This window comes from Neofelis nebulosa, chromosome 5 (assembly GCF_028018385.1).
Source record: "Neofelis nebulosa isolate mNeoNeb1 chromosome 5, mNeoNeb1.pri, whole genome shotgun sequence".
Classification (NCBI taxonomy): Eukaryota; Metazoa; Chordata; class Mammalia; order Carnivora; family Felidae; genus Neofelis; species Neofelis nebulosa.
This window is the reverse complement of record NC_080786.1, coordinates 17018672-17041588: the sequence shown is the minus strand read 5'-3', so window position 1 is coordinate 17041588 and position 22917 is coordinate 17018672. Positions and strand designations below refer to the sequence as shown.

The following is a 22917-nucleotide window of genomic DNA, read 5'->3' as shown; positions in this document are numbered from 1 at the left end:
TGAGTCACGTAAATTTGTTTGCAGGGTTTTTTCCATTTCCTTCCAGCATAGCAGAGTGACCATGAGCACACAGTCTGGTTTCAGAATGTCTGAGTTAGAAACCCAGCGCTGCCCCTTGCAAATTGTACAACTTTGGGCGAGTTTTAAGACCTGTCTGTGTCTCTAGCCCTCGTCTGGAGACCAGAGATACTTAGACCGCTTACCTCCTAAGGTGTGCGGGAAAATTAAATATTTGCGAAGCTCTTAGGATACTGCCTGACATGGGCAACGTGCCGCGTATGTATTTTTTAAACCGATTTGCTTACAAAGGGTAACGCTGGGGCTTGTGTGGGTACATACAACCAGGAGCAGGACTGAGAAGCCAATTGCTACCTTTGGGCCAATTGTGGTTTTGTTGTTCTTGTCTCCATCTTTTCCGTCCATCTCTTCTGAGGGCAAGGTTTTCCTTGGCTGGCCTCCCCTTGCTCCAAGGGCTTTCAAATCTGAGATAATATGATGGAATCCCTATGATTTTAACTCCTTTGTCACACAATGAGGCACTTCAATCAAAGCCACTTAGCCTGTTCTTGTCAGGAGCTCCTTTGTCTGGAGGGGTATTTGTTTGTTTGTTTGTTTTGTCCCTCTTCTCTACCTGTGGTTAACTTCCAACCACTGAGCCTTATCTCACCTTTTTATTTTAATTACCATTATTCTACAGGCAGTGTCCTTAAATCGGTTTTGAGGAGAGCCATTTGGAAATTAATCATGATGTTCCTGATTAAATATAACCCCCTGTTAGTAGGCTTGAACAGAAAAGCAAGATGTGAACACGATACTTTTCAAAACCTCACAATTAGCTAAAATAGTTTTAATGTAAGAATCACAAGATTCAGTTTAGTAATGCAAATTGTATCCTAGAGTCTCGTGAAAGACACTCAGGCCAGAACACAGAATAATTTTGTTTGCCTCGTGATTAGGTTTATTTTTTTATGGGATGCATCTATAACAGACTTCGCTATTATTAATTAGGGAGAGAAACGGTAAACAGGAACTCGGAAAAAGAGTCTCTTTAACCCTTACACAGAAAATGCTCAGTATCCTTCTTGGGAATTTCCTTTTATTTAAAAAACAAAATATTCTCTATTTGCAAGCTAATAGAAAGGAGTTGTAGAAAGATTATTGACTGCAAGATCTAGTTCTTACTGATATTTATGCTGATCACATATAATTTGAAGCGGAATAAATGGTGTATTGCCAGTAATTTAAGTGATTTAATAGAGCAATTCTGTTTTTTTCGAAAAGAAGTATTTGTAGAATTTTAGACTCTTCTAGCCAAGTTTCTTTATCTTTTGGATAAGAAACTTGAGACCCACCAGGCCACTAATTACACCCAGCTAAGTGAGAGCAGAGTACAAAAGCTTGTTTTCAGGGAAATTGGAAGAGGGGATTATTTTTTTTAAGTTTGCATTTTGCCTTTTGACATCTTTTCTGTTTTATTTACAATAAATATTCTTAGTGTTCTAAAAATAGTCTCTTTTAAAGAGAAAATTGGTTTGCTAATGATTTACATGAAAGAGAAAATGAAAACAGAGCCTGAATTTTATGGCAAGTGTTGAATAAGAAGAAAAGAAATCAAACTTCTTACTTTCAATCCATGTACAAGATCTTGGCAATTGAAATATGAAAGCCTAATGGAGAGGAGCTTGAACCAATATTTTCTGGAGGCCAAAGCTGGATGGAACACAATCTGAGGACTTTGTTGTCCAGTAAGGCAAGTGAGAAAAATATATGGAAAACTATAGTACAAAGAAAAATGTAAAAATGTTCACTAGGAAGTACAGCAAATTGTCTTAGAGGATCAGTGAAGGAATGTAGGCCACTGGGGGATGGCTTTCCTTAATAACTATAATTGATGGCTCCCAAACGCTTATCCCCAGCTGACCCTTCCCCTGGAATTTCTGACTCATCCAGCTGCCACTCGACATCCCCACTTGGATGTCTAACTTAGCATATCCAAAGCAGAATTCCCAAACTTGCCCCCCAAAACGTGCTCCCCTTCAGTCTTCCCCATCTTAGCTGATGGCAGCCATCCTTCCAGCCTTCCTTCAGGCTACAAACCTTGGCTTCATCCTTGTCCCCTTTCTTTCTCTCTCTCTAACACTACATCTGACATATGGGGAAATTCTATTAGCTTTGCCTTCGCAGTGAATGCAGAATCTGACAGCTTCTCCACTGCCATCATCCTGGGCCAAGCCACCATTGATTCTCACCTAGATTATTAAAGTAGCCGACTAACAGTTCTCTTTGCCTTCACCCTTTTCAGACCTTACAAATTCTTCTCAACGGAACACAAATCAGATCTCATTATTCATTCCCCAGAATCCTCCTAGGCTCCCCGTTGCTCTCAAAGTTTTACATGATCGTAGAAGCCTCGCAGCCTCATCTCCCATTACTCTCTCCTTCCTTGACTTTGCTTCACCCAGATTGGCCTCCTTACCATTCTCTTACATGTAAGACCAACTCCCCTGTCAGGCTCTTTGCACTGGTTTTCCCCCTATCTTGAGTGCTCCTCCCTCAGATTCCATATAGATCACTCATTAACCATCTTCAATGCTTTGCCTAGATGTCATCTTAATAGGGCCTGTTCAGAACATTTGACTGATTGATTGATTGATTGATTGAGAGAACACATACATGTGCACCCATGCATGCAAGCTGGGGAGGGGCAGTGGGAGAGGGAGAGAGAGAATCTCAAGCATGCTCCACACTCAGCAGGGAGCCCAACACAGGGGCTCATAACCATAAGGTCATGAGATCATCACCTCATCCGAAATCGAGAGTCAGAGGCTCAACCAGGTGCTCCTGGAGGATTTTATTTAAAGTAGAATTCCTCCCCACCAGCACTTACGAGTCACCTTAGAGCCTTTTTTTTTTTTTTGTATAGAACTTACATTTTGGCATACTCTACAATTCGTATATCTATCTTTTATGTCTATTATGTGATCTATTGTCTATGTCCTTCGGCTAGAATGTAAATTCCCAGAGAATAGAATCCTTGTTTGTTGTGTTCACTCCTGTATCCCAAATGCCTGGAACAGTGCCTGGCACGTAGCAGGCACCAGATAAACATTTGTAAATCAATTAATAAGTGCATTCGTGGAGGAATTAGGGTTATTGTGAAAAAAAGAAATAGTGTTTAAACAGCTTTGGTTTGCAGTCTCTTTTGTAGACCTGGTCATTCTCATGGACCTCCTTCCCATGTGCAAATTTACACAAAATTTTCTATTCGCTTCCAGGAGGCTCACACACACCCTGAGTCTCATCCATGATCCCAACATTAAGGACCTGTGTCCTAGACAAAAAGAACAACATGCACAGAGGCTCAGAAGTGGGAATGTGTGGTTTGTGTTAGAGGCTCAGCGGGAACCATTTAGCTTGAGTGGGTGGTAAAGTAGGAGAGTGGTGGAAGGTAAGTTTGTGCTGTACTGGATGGACCCCGGAACTCCAGGGAAAGGGTTGTTTGTATTTGATGTAGGAGGTGAGATGGAACCACACAGAGCCATGCGTGGTATTCTTTCCCTGTGTTTACCTCTAACTCAATGTGAAACTCTGCACTGTCTCCATTTGCCTTTGAACAAGTGAAATTAATAGAATTTCTGGAAGACTCTACAAGCCCCCTCCCATTTATAAAAGATATGGTTAAGTACTTTATAATTATGACAAGGAAAATGCATCCATGCTCCTATTAAAACTATTTTAGGGGCGCCTGGGTGGCGCAGTCGGTTGGGCGTCCGACTTCAGCCAGGTCACGATCTCGCGGTCCGTGAGTTCGAGCCCCGCATCAGGCTCTGGGCTGATGGCTCGGAGCCTGGAGCCTGTTTCCGATTCTGTGTCTCCCTCTCTCTCTGCCCCTCCCCCGTTCATGCTCTGTCTCTCTCTGTCCCGAAAATAAATAAATGTTGAAAAAAAAAAAAAAAAAAACTATTTTAGTTTGTCAACATCCATTATACTGCTGAGAATATGTCTCAGTTCTGTTATTCTCTGGGTAACTGATTATTGTTACTATCATTTTATTCATTAAAACTTGTTTTCAATTTGATATTGCCCAATTTGATATTGTTTTGATTGTTCTTTTGGGGATATCTGAAGGAAGTTTCCCATCACTCAAAGGCCCTAAAAACCCATCTGAATGAGGAAATACATAAAATGAGGCCATCTGGGCTCCTAGGTTCCTCGCCCACAGTGTCCTCTCTATACCATAAAGAGGGTAAATAAGGGCACCTGGGTGGCTCAGTCAGTTAAGCATCCAACTTTGGCTCAGGTCATGATCTTGCAGTTGGTGAGTTTGGGGCCCACTTCTGGCTCTCTGTTGTCAGTGCGGAGCCCCGTTCAGATCCTCTGTCCCCCTCTCTCTCTGTTCCTCCCCTGCTCGTTCTCTCTCGCTTTCTGTCTCTCTCTCTCTCTCTCTCTGAATAAATAAAACTTAAGAAAAGGGTAAATAAACCATCCCTGTTTTCTATCCCCCCCAAACTGAAAGAATGTCCTATGTTTCAATTACAATTGCCATGTCACAGACTACCCAAAACTTAGTGGCATAGAGCACCAAACCTCACAATGCTTGGTGTTATAAAGCAACCATTGATTCTGCTCATAGATGCTGAGTTAAGAGTTTGGACAGGGCACAACAAGGGCGGCTTATATTTCTACTCCACAATGTCTAAAATCTCCGCTAACAATACCTGAAGACCAGCAGTGACCGGAAGGCTGGACATTGAAATCACACGGAGGATTACTCAGTTCCTGCGTGATACCTGGGATAGAAGGACTTGAAGACTGGGATTGTGGACCAAAGTGCCTCACTTGCCTTATGCTTTGGGCTTCCTCACAGCATGGAGGCCTCAGGGAAATCAAATTTGTTGCATGGTAGCTGTGATGAACAAGGTGGAAACAGCATAGCTTTTTGTGACCCAGCCTTGGAAATCACGTGGCAACACTTCTGCCATATTGAAATAGCCACACCGTGCCTCCATTCTAAGAGAGGGAACAGAGACCACACCACCCCACCATTGAGCAGGTGTCCCAAAAATACGGCTAATTTTTAAATTTTATTTATTTACTTTTTAATTGAAGTACAGTTGACACATAATATCATGTTAGTTTCAGGTGTATCTACCACCTGTCACCTTACAATGCCATTGCAGCAACACTGACGACATTCCCTTTGTTGTACCTTTATTCCTGTGACTTGTTCCTTCCACAATGGGAAGTCTGGATCTCCCATGATCCTTCACCCATTTTGCCCATCCCCCTCCCCACTTCTCTCTGGCAACCATCAGTTCTCTGCATTTATGGGTCTGTTTCTGCTTTTTGCTTATTTATTTGTTTTGTGGGTTTTTTTAGATTCCACATAGAAGTGAAATCGTATAGTATTTGTCTTTCTCTGACTCATTTGACTTAGTATAATACTTTAGTTCCAATAATGTCGTCACAAATGGCAGTAAGTCATTCTTAGTGTGGCCATTTTTTTTACACACCACACTCTTAGAAATGTAAGCATCCTATGGAGAGTGTAGGAGAGATTACTTATTATGGACATTTTCCTCTGAGACACAAGTAAATTCACCATTTATTCAGTGCCTATACAAAAATGCAATTAAGGGTGCCTGGGTGGCCCAGCCGGTTAAGCTTCTGACTCTGGCTCAGGTCATGATCTCATGGTCCATGAGTTCGAGCCCTGCGTCAGGCTTTGTGCTGACAGCTCAGAGCCTGGAGCTTGCTTCAGATTCTGTGTCTCCCTCTCTGCCCCTCCCCTACTCATGCTCTGTCTCTCTCTGTCTCTCAAAAATGAATAAATGTTAAGAAAAAAATATTTTCTAATGCAATTAAGTTCCAGTTGTGAAGCAAGTAATCAAATTAACAGAAACAACCTATGTTTTGAGGGCCTGTAGAATCTCTCTAGATAGTACTAAGATTCCTGGACAACTATTGGAACCAGACCTTTGTAAATGGGTGAGGGGGGGGGGCGTGGGGGAGGGGGGAGGGAGGCTATCACTAAATAAATGAAATAATTTACAGGGCAAAAATTATTTATAGTTCATGATTCCTAAATATCTGCCAACCAGTCTTTTCAAAAGTTTTCCTTTGTGAGGGGGATTTGTTCTTACTAGTCTATATTGAGAGTGGTTGTTATATTGCCTGCATATGTTGGGGCTCTGCCAATGAACTCTCTGTGGGACAGAGAAAATGGGTTATTTCAAGGGTCTTAGGGGAGAGCATTTCCCTAAGATATTACCATCACATCTGGAATAGTTCACAGGCTTGAGTTTACTCATGAGGTGAGCCGACTACTCCCAGAGTGGTGAGTATATAGTTAAGTCCAAGCTTAGCCACTTTTGCCTTTTCTGTGGTAGAATACTCAGGATTATAGCAACAGAATGTCATTTAAAAATGTTGAGTGAGAGAGGGGAAGGGGAGGGAATGACCATAAATGGGCAGTGTCTGGTCCTCTCTTTATGCCAGCCTAGAGTTCATGTTCCATCATTTTCTTCACGGCAGTCTGAACATGTGAAGCTAGAGTTCTAAAAAGACCCTCCCGCATTCCCTCGGGGTAGAATAACCCCCAGGCAGAGCAAAAGATAGATGTGCTTATTAACATGTGTTTGAAAATTGTGTTTGCAACATTGGCATGGGGCATTATTTTGGCGTGAAGTTCCAAGCTATGGTGGCATTTGAGCAGTCTCTTTTGCCACCCAGCGTCATAGCATCCGTCACAGCCTGTCATAAAAATTTTCTGGCCATATTCTGGTCTTTGCCAGAAACTGCTCTGCCTGACATGGCAAAAGTAAGGGGCAGGACTGGGCACATCTTCACTTACAGGATAACATTTCTGCCTTAGTGTCGTTTGGCAAAGCACATACCTCAGGTCTGAGCACAAAGTAGGGCTTCAGTAAATGCTGGTAGAATTGCATCGGCCTCCTAGCCCAGGGAAACATTGGCCATATTGGATTTCACGGGAGAATTTCACAAGATTCAAAGGAATATGGAAACAGCCAAGCTGGGAAGGTAGTTTTCCGCTACTGGGGCCTGTAGGCAATCCAGTCTTCAATGCTCTCCTGTGTGACAAGAAAACAGAAAATAGTTTTCTAAACTTAAATTTTTTTGTAAACCTGACTTCTTCAAGCTGAAAGACTTCCCTTTGTTCTGAAAATGTCCTTCTGACCTTTCTTTTTTTTTTTTTTTTTTTTTTAGGAGTGGGAGGGCCTAAAAATCTTTCCTTTTATGAAATGTGATGGCAGTAAATAACTGTTGTTTTTCTTTCTGAATTTCCTTCCTTGTCAAAATGAGAAGTTGGCCAGCTATTACAAACCCCAAATTTGTTTATGGGTTTGCTTTTTTAATCATTCCATGGAATGTGAAGATCGCGAAACTTGTAGACCAGGCACTTGAGACTTTTTCTCTTCCATTTAAGAGAAACTAGAGAATTCTTTAAACAATACAATGGGCCGCAAAGCGATAATAAACAGCTTACCACCTTATCTGAGAGAAAAAGTTAGTATTCATCACTTATATATGTCATAATTAGGATGTGTATTATGTTTACAGCCCTTGGACACAAGCAGACAAGTTCAGAGATGTTTGTTATAACGCGTTGTTGAGTTACACATACACTCTCTTTCATAAAGAGGAAAGATACACCTGCCCACAAATGCAAAAAGGTGGCATTCTGCTTGTGAGGAATTGTGTGTGTTTTCACTGAAAACCCACGTCACCTCAAGGCCTTCCTGGTGCTGCTGCCTGAGCCGCTGACATACAGACCTGGCCTTGATAGACGAGTTCATTATTCCTTTCCAATTGCACGCGGATTTCCAGGTGGGTTCATTACATTTTAAATGCAATCTTCCTACTTGTATGTGGTGCGAGCCCGGGGGTCAGCCAGTGGGATCCATGGCTGCTTTTCTCTCCCCGGCCTCTGTGTCTTACCTGCAAACCTAGATGATCTCGGCCCCCTACGAGCAATTCCGCACTGTGGAATCAACAGTCCACATGCACCGCTTCAGAAACACAAGTGAGGAACCAGAAATATGCACCATGGCTATGTGCTCTTGTAAAGCCCTGCTTATACATACGTTGAATTACATATTCAAACTACTGGTGGCATTTTGTGACTGGATGTGTGACATCTGCAATGATAATTGTTTTCATTTGGGCAGGGAACTAGGGGAGAACACAGTTTCCGGTTTTTAACTATATGGCAATTTGTTTTGCTTATTCTGATTTCGATAAGCAGCTAGATGGTAATCTCAGAACTGAAGAACCACACACACACACACACACACACGCGTACATATAACTCATATTTTTTTTTAATTTTTTTTTTTTTAACGTTTATTCATTTTTTGAGACAGAGAGAGACAGAGCATGAACGGGGGAGGGGCAGAGAGAGGGAGACACAGAATCTGAAACAGGCTCCAGGCTCTGAGCTGTCAGCACGGAGCCCGACGCGGGGCTCGAACCCACGGACCGCGAGATCATGACCTGTGCCGAAGTCGGCCGCTTAACCGACTGAGCCACCCAGGCGCCCCACTCATATATTTTAAAAAACACAATAATAATATACATTTTCTAAGATTTATGGACACAGGTGAAGGAGGTTGGAAAAATACAAGCCCTGTCTCTGGGGAGAGCAACAGGGTGGGGGTGGTTAAAGGGATACTTCAGCTTTAACTGTAATGTGCTTTTTAAATAAGGATGTTGTATTCATGAAATACTTCATCATTAAAATCAATTAATAAAAATCATCAAAATATAGTAGCATAAAAAAATTAGTGTTACAGTAAAAGTAGGTATTCCAAGCTATGGAGATTCCCCAGGGGACTAACTGGTACCATACATACAGTAAGGAGTAAAGTGCTTCCAGAAGCATCTTAAGTGAAAGTGAGGAACCAGGGCAATATAAATTGGGCCTTGAAGGATGAGTAGGAGTTCACTGGCTTAACTAGAGTGGGAAATGGGTAGATGGACAGGGCAGGCAAAATGACCAGCTTAAACATAAAAAAAAAAAAAAAAAAAGTTTTTAGAGAACCTGTCTGACTCAGGCAGGGCTTATATGCCTGGGAAAAGGTATGACATGTGGAAAGCAGTTACAGAACCTGAGATGAGACTGGAAAAGCAGAGGCCAAAGCCAGAAGAACCTCGGGCGACAAGCTGAAGTATTAGTTGTATGTGGTTGTAAGTACTTCTGTTAGTGTCCTGTGACTGCCCTCAAGAATTACCCAAAGCTTGGTGGCTTAAGACAATGGCAATTTATTATCTCAGAGTTCTGAAGGCCAAAAGTCCAAAATTCAGCAGGGTTACAGTCCCTCTGGGGATTCTAGGAGAGAATCTTTTTTTTTTTTTTTTTTTTTTTTTTTTTACCTCTTCCAGCTTTTGAGGCTGATAGTCGCATCATTCCAGTCTCTGCCTCCATCTCCAGAACCCTCTTCTCTTCTGGCTGTGTCTCTCCCCTTTGTGTCTCTTCTAAGGACGCTGACCCTTGGATTTAGGATAATCCAGGAGGATTTCATCTAGAGATCCTTAATTATATCTGTAAAAATTCTTTTTCCAAATAAGGTCACATTTCCAGGTCCTCTAGGTCAGGATATGGACAGATCGTTTTTGGCAGGGGGAGTTGGGGGGAGGGATGTGATGGGAGATACCATTCAGCTCACTACAGTGCCGATGGGCTAAACTATATGCAGAGAAAAAATAGTATCATATTTAATTTCTTGGAAGGTGGTGCAGGCAAGCCATGCCTGAGAAGTTTCTCAAGGACGAGAGATGTTTTTTGTCTTTTGTTAAGAGCGAAGGATCTTCCATGGTCTCTGACATGCTAATTATTGAAATAATAAACACATGGGAAAATTTGCAAGCCCAGTGAAGAAAAGATTGTAAACATTTAGAGATGAGAAGGGTGCTTGTCCTGCGGGAGGTGCTCATGAAGAAAAATGGTTCTTGCAGATGGGTGTTCCTTGGTAGGGCACTCAAAAACACACAAAGGCAGGGAACCCTTATGGTACAACCATAAAGTTAATCTATTCAACAAATATTTATGGAGCATTTACCGTGGGTTTGTAGATAAAGGGTAAGAATATTCCCAGCTCTCCTGAACTAGTAATCAATGCATAAGTGATATGGAAACCAGACAAAATAACAGAGTGATAAATGCAAAAATGAAATATGGCATGAAAGAAAGGACACGAGAAGGAAAGAAAATATGATGGTATTTGAGATTGAGTGGTCAGGGAAGGCCTTACCAAGGAGTTGCATTTGAACTTGAACCCTGGGAAAATCTGGATGAGGGGCATTTCAGTCTCACAGCTATGTCAGTAAGTTGAGAAACAAGCCTGGGCTGCTTGAGGGGTGGTGAGAATGGGGAGAAGGTTTATGTTATGAGACTCAGTAAGCATTTAGGGACCATATCACATAAGGCCTTGGAGTCCATGGTAAAAAATATGGATTTTAAATACAAGCAGAAGTCATCAGAGCATTTTAATTTATTTTTTATTTTTTTTCTTTAAAAAAAATTTTTTTGATATGAAATTGATTGTCAAATTGGTTTCCATACAACACCCAGTGCTCATCCCAACAGGTGCCCTCCTCAATACCCATCACCCACCCTCCCCTCCCTCCCACCCCCCATCAACCCTCAGTTTGTTCGCAGTTTTAAGAGTTTCTTATGCTTTGGCTCTCTCCCACTCTAACCTCTTTTTTTTTTCCTTCTCCTCCCCCATGGACTTCTGTTAAGTTTCTCAGGATCCACATAAGAGTGAAAATATACGGTATCTGTCTTTCTCTGTATGACTTATTTCACTTAGCATCACACTCTCCAGTTCCATCCACGTTGCTACAAAGGGCCATAGTTCATTCTTTCTCATTGCCACATAGTACTCCTTTGTGTATATAAACCACAATTTCTTTATCCATTCATGAGTTGATGGGCATTTAGGCTTTTTCCATCATTTGGCTATTGTTGAGAGTGCTGCTATAAACATTGGGGTACAAACGCCCCTATGCATCAGCACTCCTGTATCCCTTGGGTCAATTCCTAGCAGTGCTATTCCTGGGTCATAGGGTAGATCGATTTTTAATTTTTTGAGGAGCATTTTAAAGAGGTGCGTGACATGGTCCGATTTCTGTCCAAATCATGGTTTCTCACCCTTGGCGCTGTTAACATTTAGGGCCAGACAATTCTTTGTTTCGAGGGCATCCTGTACATAGTAAGAGGTCTATCAGCATCCTTTGTTTCTACCCTCTAGATGCCAACAGAACCCATTCTCCCCAGTTGTAACAGCCAAAAAGATCTCCAAACATTGCCAAACGTCCCCCGGGGGACAAAATCATCCCCAGATGAGAACCATTGACTTAAGTCAATCACTATCTGGCTATCCTGGGGAGATGATAGTGGAAGCCAAAAGGCCAATTAGGAGGCTTAGTATTGGCCACGCAAGAGAAAATCCTGGTTTCTAGTTGTAAAGAGAGAGAAGTAAGTGAATTTGGAATATGTGTTAGAACTGGAACCACAGGACTTACAGTTTAGAAGTGTGGGTGTAAGAGAAAGAGAAGAATTAAAGAAATTCTGTGGCCTGAACAACTGGCTGACCAGTGGTATCTTTTACCGACATGAAAAGAGCGACAAAAGAGCAGGTTGGATGGAGGGCACCGGGCGGGAAGGAAAGTCGCATGTTCTGATGTGGATGTATGTGTTTGGAATACCTATTAGACTTCCAAGGGAGAAAAGAAGTCAAGTACGCTGTTAGACACACAAGTCTAGAGTTCAGGAGAGAGGTCAGGCTAAAGGTAGAACTTTTGGAGTCTTTGGCCCGTAGATGGTTTTGAAAGCCATAGTCAACATGAGATTTCTTGAGCAGGGAGGGGAGACACAGGGAGAGAAGGGAAAGAATAGGAGTGTAGAGTAGAGGCAAAACGGTCCCAAGACTGGGCCAGACGTTCTGTCAGGTCAAAGGAGAAGCCAACATAAGAAATCAAGAAAATCAGGAGAGGGAGCCCAGTGAATTGGAGGGTCTAGAAAAACAGTGAAGGCTGTTAGCAGGCAACTGAAAGACCTCATAATTCTAAAATGTTCCTTTTTTCAGGCTAGAAAGAGAAGGAGTGAGGAGCCGTTGCTGGAAGTGAGAATACACAATCCTATGAGTGTTGAGAGATCCTAAATATTTCACCTCCTCTAATCATTTTCGGTGATAAGAACCAGTCTATAAGGTAGTTGCCCAATATCCTGAAGCACTTAAAGAACCAATTGCCTCAGAGTGTAGGATCTGCATTTGGGGGGTATTGTTTTTCTGGTAAACTAAAAGGGGACTATAGACTGTCTTTTACTACGAGAGCAGAAGATGAACCACATCACTTCTCACCGTTCCTTCTAACGTGTGACTCAGTGTTACATACCCATCAGTGACTTGAACTGTGTCCAGATGAAAAGCCATGTTTCTTTGTCATGGTTTGATTTTCTCCCCCTCGGGTGATGGTGGACTCATAGGCAGGGGGAGAACAATGAGCCAGAAATCAGAGTAGCTCACAGACGAGAAACCAGGGTAGAATATGGCTCAATAGAGTACCTGTTTGGGAAACCCCTCGACGTTAAATCACAAAGAAACAAAACAAAACAAAAACGGTGAAGGAGGTTTTCAAACCACTGGCAAAGAAGGGCAGGTTTGAACGGGAATCCTCCTAAGCCTCCAGAGGCATGAACAGAAGTATGGGCAGGTCAGAGTAGAGAGGCTGGTTGGACACAGCTGGATGTGGAAGCCAAGGACCGGAGTCAACATTTAAAGAGCATAATTGGAGGCCCCCCGGGTGGTTCAGTTGGTCAAGCGTCTGACTCTTGATTTCGCCTCAGGTCGTGTTTTCGGACACCGTGAGATTGAGCCCCCAGTGGGGTTCCATGCTGACAGTGTGGAGCCTGCTTAGGATTCTCTCTCTCTCGCCTCTCTCTCTCTCGTTGCCCCTTCCCTGCTTGCTCTTGCTCGCTCACTGGCTCTCTCTCTCAAAATAAGTAAATCAATAAACTTTAAAAAAGCGTACTCAGACATGAGGAAATGTTCACATGTTGTATCACGTGTGAAGAAACAGTGGGCAACAGGAAACAGGGTCTGAGGGTTGGGAATAGATGAGCAGGTCTCAGGATCAGTTGTTTCCGGACAGGACCTGGTATCAGCCATCTTCCCTGCAGAAAACAGGTTGGTTCATTGGGGAGAATAGAAAGGTGTGGGTAGGTTAAGAGAGATGAAGAAGTATTCTGGTACTCACAGTAACAGGGCTTCATTTTCATGTCTAGACCCGAAGGGTCGGGGAAGGAAAGAGTGACCGGGTCACAGAGAGGGTAGGAGAGAGAGCCCCCCCCGGCAGGAGCTGGGGCCTTCGTGATAGGATGCTGCTAACCTGCCTTTCCCTGGGAGGGAGCGGGGGGCGCCTCAATCTCAGTTGCCTTTGACCTGCCTAGTCAGTGTCCAGTCAGAAGCCAGAGTAGGCGTTCGCCTCGTGGGGCAAGGAAAGTAGAGAGGGGCTCTAGAGGGACAAGTGGAAGATGTCCCCCACAGACTCCCTCTGGGATGAATGAAGTCAGCCTAACAAGTATGTTCCACTCTTGAGACCCAACAAGCCGTCCGCCTCCAGGTGTCGAGGGCTTTGGCAGAAGTTGAGCTACGCCGAGAAGTTCTAACCTTGACTTTGTCTGCGAAAGAGCTACAGGACCACATCCAGAAGAACTCCACAAGGGAGAACGGACTCTACGATTATGTTGTGTTTCTCCTGTTTTCCCGAGTGTCTTTTCTGAAACCCATCGCTTTTATTTAGTGCAGGAAGCACCGTTTACCTTCCAGGCTGAGAACAGCCTTTCTGAAAACTTAAAGCAGAGAGAAGCGAACCAGGTTGTCAAAAAGCAATGAAAAATCGTTAGTCTAAGGTGCCAGGAGCCAAAAACTGTTATAGCGTATCTGCCAGGGAGAAAATAAAGCCTGGAAAATGATTCTCCATCAGCATATTCCACCCCAGAAAAACCGTTAGCTTCAAACTAGGCGATACATACGGGACCCTAAGCATAGTCGGCGAGCCACTGCCCTCTCAATAATAATGATCTGTTTTGTCGGAGCCGAATGGGCTCTTAATGATGATCTGTTTTATGTCTAGGGAAGTGTAAGTGTCGTAGGCCACATCAGAGCCATCAGTCCTCAACTGTGAGGTTTCCTGTAGGAGGTGTCATAGTTGTTTTAACGCCAGTGGTCACCACCTTACAGAGGAGCTCTGCAGTGATGGGGTGACTGTTGAGTCAGGCAAGGTGGCTTGGTTTCTTTGGGGTCTTTTGACTCTTGTAACTAATTGTTGGAATTGAAGACGCACCATTTTAAACTTCTGATGGATAAGAGGGCTAAAGGGGGCTGTCACGTATCGGTTAAATAATGAATACATTCCTTTGAAGCAAACCTAGATCCTTGAGGGGCCTATATTTTGTTATCTAGCAGTTAATAGACGGTCACCACCTACTGGACGAGAGAATCTGTGTAATCCCTTTTACCTCTAAACTGTCTAGGCACGAACGTGGATGTATGCTGGGACCCCTACACCACGATCAAAGCTGAGGTTCTGTTTGTGATCAGCTGTAGTCTTTTAGCCATACCACTTTTTTTTTTGAATAAGCATGATTAAAAGCATGGACTCCAAAGGCCAACTTCGAGGAGTCAAGTTTCTACCGACCATTTGCTCGCTCTGTGGCCTTGAGGGACATTACTGAACAGAACTCCCTGTGGTTCAATTTCCTCATCTGTGAAATGGTGATAAGGTTACACCTACCTCTTCAGGATTAATGAGGAAGAAATGAGTTAATCCATGTAAAGCCCTTAAAACCATGCCTGACCCGTAGGGAGTACTCCGTAAATGTTAGCTCTTAGAGTACTATTTTATTGCAGGTCTAATATGGTGCACTGTTTATTAAGGAAACCTTAAAGATAAGCTGTTATTGTTTCTGTGTATAGAATCGGCCACATAAAATGGTATTTTTCTCACTCCACTTTAGCTATCTTTCCATCCCTCTACTTACCACCGCAATATTACCTTCCTACCTCCCTGTAAGCCCCTATCCACCGCCCAGAAGACTGTCTGATGTGTAATACGTAGTAAGGACTCCGCTAATGTCTGTGAGATGCAAGTAGTCCAATGAGACATGCTTCCAGTTTGTATCAAACTGTTGTCTCTAGTGTAGAGAACGCGGAGAGAAGGAACTTCGGTCCGTGAGTAGTTACCGGTCCCTGTGGTCCCAGATACAATCATGTCTTCATGTCACCTTGTAATCCATGCTTTACTCTAAAACTGAAGTCCTCCCGGGAAAGCCAACAGTCCACATGCTGTTTCTGAGTAGTAGATGTTTGTTGTATTTGGAAGCAGGCTTCTGCTGATAGATGTGTAAAAGTACACCTACCTGTACAATTCTGCATCACCTTGACAGCTGTGAATAGCCAGGAAACTGCACTATTTCTTTTTCTTTGGCATTAATGGACACTGGAATTTTTCTTCCTGGGTCTACCTGTCTCTGATGATATCAGGCTGTCCCAAGGAGTGTTTGGCTCATTGCATCCATTTGGGTTTCTTGGGGGAAGCAATTCCAACACAAATATTGAAGACGTGCCCATCTGAACTTTGTTTCCTTCTGGAGGAAATGAGAGTTATCAAGGTGTCCTTAGGTAGGCATTGGTCCTGTTTCTAAGCCCGCACGGTGCCCAGAGCCTACCCAAGATACTGTGCTTATAAAACATGGACTTGGTGGGACTTGGGTGGGCTCATTTCACAATAGTGAAAAATGCCTTGTTTTTCTTCTGTGTTATCTTCTCTCACTCCATTATGTTCTCCCCCCCCCCCCCCCCCCGCCGTGTTGTTGGAGAAATACTGAGTAAGTGATTAATAACCGTCTTGGTCTTTTGCTCTCACCGGCTTATAGAGAAATAAGGACCTACAGATGTTTGGACAAATAGTACATTGTGTTGATGCCAGATTCCGCTCAGACATGCCCCACGCAATTGAGCTTTTCAGCACTGAAAGAACAGGTGCTCCTGGACTTTGTCTAATCGTCCCTTCTTTGCTTTTCTCGTTAGACTAAATACCAGCCATCCTGAAAAGAGGACTGGACAAAAAGGTGTTCAGAGCTGTGTGTATTGCTTTTGTCCTCCCCGAGGCAGATAGCCGGAGAAATGTGCAGATAAGCATATGAGGAGGTCGTATAAACAGTCCTAACAGAATAGAAGCATTCTTATGTGTGAGGCATGGCACTGTGTAGGTGAGATATTTCTTTATTTAAATTGCTTTTTATTTTTACTTAAAGTACAGTAGCGGAAAATGGGGTTTCTTCAGCAGATAAAAATTACCGGCCAGAGTTAATTAAGTCATCTTTTATACTATGTAGTTTCATTTAAAATAGGTGATTAATGGTAACCTAAAATCTCTGGGCTGGTTTCTATAAAAGGTTAGCTGGGATTTTCAAGGAAAAGGAAGGAGACCCTTCCAAATGGAGTCATGTTCCCCGGATGAGAAAATTCAAACACGATTAGAGTTACCCATGAGGAAAAATCGTTAAAATTCAAAATCCAAAAATTTTAGAGCACCCTTAAGTCACCTAACCCAACATGCCCATTTTACAGATGGGGAGCACGAGGCCCAGAAGGTTCAGTCACATGCCAAGGTCAAATGACTCATCCGCAGCCGAACAATAGTCAGAACCCATTTGTTTATCTGAGAGCCTTATCTTTTCCCCACATTGCTGCCTAGCACCTCTTCCTCGTCACGGTCTTTTTTTTTTTTTTTTAATTCAAAAATATTTGTTAAGCACATACTAGACAGAGGCGCCGAAGCGTGGCAGTTTTAGATGGGCGAGTAGAACGTGAGAGTTCATCACGTCAGCCATCAAAGTAATGTTTTTCATCTGCACCGTAGAGACAGCTGCAAAGCATTTGATCTTAACAATGACAATTAAAATGAGCCTTATTTGAAGTTGCAAAATCACCACCCTGCATTAGCGCAAGGCACCAGCATGCATGCACAAGGGCACTTTGCAGATGGCGTGCAGAGACTTAGTTTATGTAGGCACTTTAGGGAACAGATGGAACCCATAGCATCCCATGGTAAATGGGGATTTATAGCACTACAGTCACAAGCCAGAGTGGCTCTCTTCTACCTGAGGGAGCAGCTGAAGTGATGTGATGCCTCTGGCCTGTGAATCGCTAGCACAGGAGTCCCTGAAGAAAATGTGTCGCCCCCCCCCCCCCCCCCCCCCCCCCCCCCGCTAGCACTGTCTTCATCCTGCACCCATGCAGTGCATCATTAGTGGGGGCGGGGGGGGGGGGGTTGATGTCAACGAAAGATCCATTTTATTTAAACTGTGTAAAGGGAGGGGCGCCTGGGTGGCTCAGTCAGTTAAGTGTCCGACTTCGGCTCAGGTCACGATCTCACGGTCCGTGAGTTCGAGCCCCGCGTCGGGCTCTGGGCTGACGGGCCCGGAGCCTGGAGCCTGCTTCCGGTTCTGTGTCTCCCTCTCTCTCTGCCCCTCCCCCATTCATGCTCTGTCTCTCTCTGTCTCAAAAATAAATAAATGTTAAAAAAAAAAAATTAAAAAAAAATCAACTGTGTAAAGGGAAAATGGACATCACCCAGAAGGCTAGAAGATGAAGAGAGAAACGCACGTTAGTCTAAATGTTCATTATTGTCATAAACGCAACCTAGTTTTTGTTTTCCCTCAACTTCTTTGTTTGGTAGGTATGATACCTACCCCCTCATTCATCTACCCCTAAATGTTTTAAGCACTTGAGATTAGAGAATTGAGGGAAAAGTACATAAAGAGGCAAGTTTAGAATATTTTTTTCATGTTTATTTATTTTTGAGAGACACAGAGCGTGAGCGGGGGAGGAGCAGAGAGAGAGGGAGACACAGAATCCGAAACAGGCTCCAGGCTCCGAGCTGTCAGCACAGACCCTGACACGGGGCTCAAACTCACAAACCGCGAGATCATGATCTAAGCTGATGTTGGACGCTTAACTGACTGAGCCACCCAGGTGCCTTTAAAAAAAAGCCAACTTTAAAAAAATGTAGCAAGACAAAACTGAGCTTCATGAAGACTCTGCTAATGGGTAACATCAGGGTCTTTTAGTCTGTAAAATACCGAGAAGAATGTGCATCTCAGTTCCTCGTCAGGTAGAATTTCAGCATCTCATAAAGAAGCTATCAGAGAAGATAGCCGCTTTGGAAAAAAAACAAAACAAAACAAAACAAATCCAAAACACACACACACACACACACAATATCAAACAAAAGGGATCAATGAGGTGAATGCCAAAACTGTTACCATGAACGTAGAATATCCTCTGTATGATGCCGTCTTCCCTAATTATTTAAGATCACTTGTGAAATTGATTTTATGTAAACACAACAACACTCAGCAACAGCCAGCTCCTTGGAGGCAACATAAGTTGTTGGGGATTTATTGACCTGTCGTTCACATGTGTTACTTTACTACCACTTAATGGCCTGTTTAGATAGTGTTGGCGTGTACAAACTCCCCACCATCAGCTCTGAGCACCGCGCATTGACAGGTACCTGCCGCAGAGATAAAATGAGGCAGCCTCTGCTGCAGCGCACGGAAGCATGGGAACTTTCCTTCTTTTCTACTCAGATGCAGCGTTTTTCTCAGTAACTGGAATAAGAGGTGGACAGTGTACCTTTCTACTTTCTGCTGCGTCTCGAACGTGGAAAGCGCAGAAAAAGGCTAAACTCAGACCTGGCTTCAGGTTCTGCTTTTAACTCCTACTAGTGATGTGATTGTGAATATGCCATAGCACAGCTCCGAGCCGATCAATTATATGCCGGGAAAAATTCAGTACGTGCCCAGTGCCTGAATTTCTTGGGAAAATTTAAGGACAAAATGAGTGCAGTGTGCTATGCAAATGCATAATCAAACACAGATTCTCTCTCTCCTCTCTCTCTCTTCTCTCTCTTCTCTCTCTCTTCTCTCTCTTCTCTCTCTCTTCTCTCTCTTCTCTCTCTCTTCTCTCTCTCTTCTCTCTCTTCTCTCTCTCTTCTCTCTCTCAATTCAGAGCTGTTAGCAAGATAGCTTTGGAAATACAAAAAGGTATTCTGTGCCTTGGGGGTAACTTAAGAGACGAGAGAGTAAGGCACAGTCACTACTTGCAAAGAGCTTACAGTCTAATAGAGGAGATTCCACACTTCATGGATCCTAACACAGCTTTTGTTTAACATTTTGTAACTTCTCCCCAGTTGAAATAAATCTGGTAACTGACGATGCCTCATGGTTGAGTAAGCAGGCTTTTTCTTTCTCAGTGACACACGAAATAATGAGGCCTCTTTCTGATACTCAACATTGTCTTAGATTCAATGAAACATAGTAATATGGCCTCACAGATCACTCTCCTCCCAGGACCGAGGGAGCCGGGGGAAGAGGGAGAGGCATCCCCGGAGGACAGCTTCTGAAAGACTTTGCAGGAAAAGTCACCCTGTACGGTACGCAGCTCGATAGGAGTTAGTTCTGAGGGAGAGATAGTAAGTGTTGTGAGCATTTCATTTTCAAATTTAAGAGCTTCCTACTACCTCAAAGGAGAAATGTGTAGAAACGAACCAGACGACTGATTTCAGGAGGTAATGTAACAAGTGAATGCTGCCCTCCTCCCCACCTGCCATCCGTTGCCCCATTTAACGGAACAGCCACCTTCTAGAGAGGTTCCGGCGTGATGAGATGTTCCCGTGCAGGACGCAGGCCCTCAGACTGGAGCTGACATCATCCACACTCTTCCCCACCCTGTACCCCTTGTGTGAACCCAGCTCTTAATCTAAAACAGAACGTTCAGAGTCTCGGGCTCAGTGACTGGCCTCTGAAGCGACCCCAACTCGATCCCAGGGCAGAGCAAACAGCCTTATTGCAGGTTTCATTTTCCGCAGGCCTTTCCTCTCAGGAATGCAGCGATGTGGCCATTTCCCTGACCTGGCCCTTGTCATAATGAATCCTTCCTTCCCGTTGAGTTATTTCCCCTTCTTTCCTCTCGGAGATTTATCCCACATGCCAACCTTTAGTGAAACTTCTTTTGCTCGAGAAAAAATAAACAAGCAACCAGAACTTGAGTGGCCAGAGTTGGGACAAAATCAAATGGCATTTCCTGTATTTTAAAAGCTTGCAAAACATTCTAAAGATGAAGAATAATGCTGATATAGCTTAAATGCCCAATTATAATAACTGGAGTTCAAAATCCAATTAATGGCATCTTTGTTTCCCTCCCCTTCCTAATTTCCCCTCCTTGTTTCCTGTATTCTCTCGTCTTGACCGGTTTCTACTCCTTATATTTCTGTTTTCTCAGGGTGACATCTGCCCAGAGTTCAAGTTTTCTATCATGCATACTTGGTTTTGAGGATTTTTTTGTCTCCCGTAGAGTCCTTATTTCCCACGTTTTATCTCCCTCGACCTTTCCATCTGGTTATTTTTACCCTTCTTCCTATTGCCTTATTATTTTCTCTTTCCTGTTTACTATTTCTCTTCCTTCACTCAGGTTTCCATTCTTCTATTTGTTGAGTCCTTCTCCACCCTGTGCAAAATAATTACCAAGTCGAAGCTACTCTTCGAAATGTCAAGGTGTAGCCGATAAGAAACTGGGCTCTGTTACAGTTATAGGTATTCAAAATAAACTTGACCAAGGCTACTGGCCAACAGTACGGAGGGTGTCAGCATTGCATTTAGGGGAGGCTGCCGGTAGTGCTCTCTTAAAGGAACATTGTCCTCTCTCTGCCCTGGGGTAAGGACAAAGATGGGGCAAAACGGGGGTGGGAGGGAGAGGCAGCGTTGTGCAGTGGTTCTAGCCTCTGGTGCCAGGACGCCCGCGTTCAAACCCCAGCCCTACTTTTCGCTTTGGCTGCGTTACCTCAAAAAAGTTACTGCTCTGGCCACATTGGCCAAATAGAGATGACAGTATAATAGTTCTCTTATACACCTTTTGTGAGAATTAAATGAGTTCATGTATTTAAGCACTCGGAACCGTGCCTGTAACACAGTAAACCTACATAAGTGTTAACTATTACCATTATTCGCCTAAATTACTTGAGTTGCTGTCGGGCATAAGAAAACACACACTTTGGGAAATACGCTTTCTCTTGAATGTGTCCACGCGGGATCAAGTTTGAAAAGTCTTAAGAGTAGTGATTCTCAAAGTGTAGTCTTGGGGCCAGCAGCAATGGCATCTAGGAACCTATTAAAAATGCAAATTCTCGGGGCGCCTGGGGGGCGTAGTCAGTTAAGTGTCTGACTTCCGGCTCACGGCACGATCTCATGGTTTGTGAGTTTGAGCCCCGCATCGGGCTCTGTGCTGACGACTTGAGCCCAGAGCCTGCTTCAGATTCTGTGTCCACCTCTCTCTCTGCCCCTCCCCCACCCACATTCTGTCTCTCTCAGAAGAAAATAAACATTAAAACAAATTTTTACACAAATTCTCTAGCCCTACCTCTGACCCACCCCCAGCCACCTAAATCAGCAACTTTGAGTGGGGCCAGGCAATTCAAGCTTTAAGTGATTCTGATCATGCTAAAGTTTGAGGACCACAGCCCTGTGGTGAATATCCTCTCTAATCTAAAGGAACATTCAAAACCCAGAGTATAGCTGTATCCGCCCCACCCCCACCACCCCACCCCCACCAGCAACATGGCGGACCTTTCAATGGTCCATGATCATGCTTGTTGGAGCAACTCGAAGACAAGCAAGTTAAGTAGGCACAAAGTAGCTATATTCAACGGAGGAATATTAGCAGCATCTCTTCCTTTCGCACACAGTAGTGAACTGCTAATTTCTTTGGATCCAAAAAGTAGGATCCCAAATCATAAAGTGGATGAAGACAAAGAAGGTCTTTCATTCTCATGGAACAGGTAAGCAAGACTCGACGGTCCATTCCTAGACTTAAAGATTAGGACTTTTCACGTCTAAAAATAATCCGTTTACCTGGCAATAAATATGCAGTGACCCCTGATGTTTCTAAGTTGTTCATTTTGAGGTATGTTTGGGACATTTTGAAGTTGGTAATATTTAGGACAACTCACCAGGTTCTCCTTCAGGAGCCTCTTGGTTGAAGTTGCCCTTTCCAGGTACGTGGACTACATAGCCTCATCCATAGGCGTGACATGTGGCAATGCCTGTGTCCTGATGAGCCCTGGGTGATCCACAAGGACCTGTGAAGTTTTCTGTTGAATACGAGGGAAGGTCACCTCCATCTTTCTTAATTGACTCAAGATGACAGATGACATCTGCTGACATCCTCAAAGAGACAGTAGCCCACAGGAGACGTCCCAGAAATCCTCATAGAAGAATCAGAGTGAGAGTATCTAGGCCAGAAGGCCCCGTGTCCACCCTACAGTCTTAGAGCCACAATTCCAGAAGGCATGACACCAGTGCGGCATTGTACAAGTATAAGTTCTAGTGTTTGGTTAGGATGTTCTACCTTTATATTTACTTAACTGGCCAGATTCGTTGGGTTATCTCCATTTTATAGATCCAGAAACTGAGGCTCAGAGAGGCTATGAGGACAAGGCACAAAACTGGTCATGGAACCAAAGTGAGAGCCCATGTCCCCGGAATCCCATTCCAGGGCATTTTCCACTTCATCATGTGACATCTCTCTTCCAGCCTACAACACAGGATGGCCTGTAGGTCATCAGCATAAAAAGAGCATGGATCCTCGATGGGCAGGCCTCTTTCTAAATCTTGGAAATGAACCGGTGGCTTGCTTACCAGATTTGGCAAGCCCCTGTGTTGATAGCTTCTGCTATCTGCCAATCATGTTCCCGGACTTTAACTTAACAGAACGAGGGGGCTTGCAGTGCTAAAGAGGATGGCCGCCATTAGTATATCACAGGGCTTTC

At 43.7% G+C, this 22917-nt stretch overlaps 1 protein-coding gene across 3 annotated transcripts in view; it reads left to right on the top strand.

Moving 5' to 3' along the window:
• RARB (retinoic acid receptor beta) overlaps positions 1 to 22917 on the top strand; it is a 681957-nt gene that overhangs the window by 442730 nt on the left and 216310 nt on the right. The gene's annotated exons all lie outside the window — the stretch shown is intronic.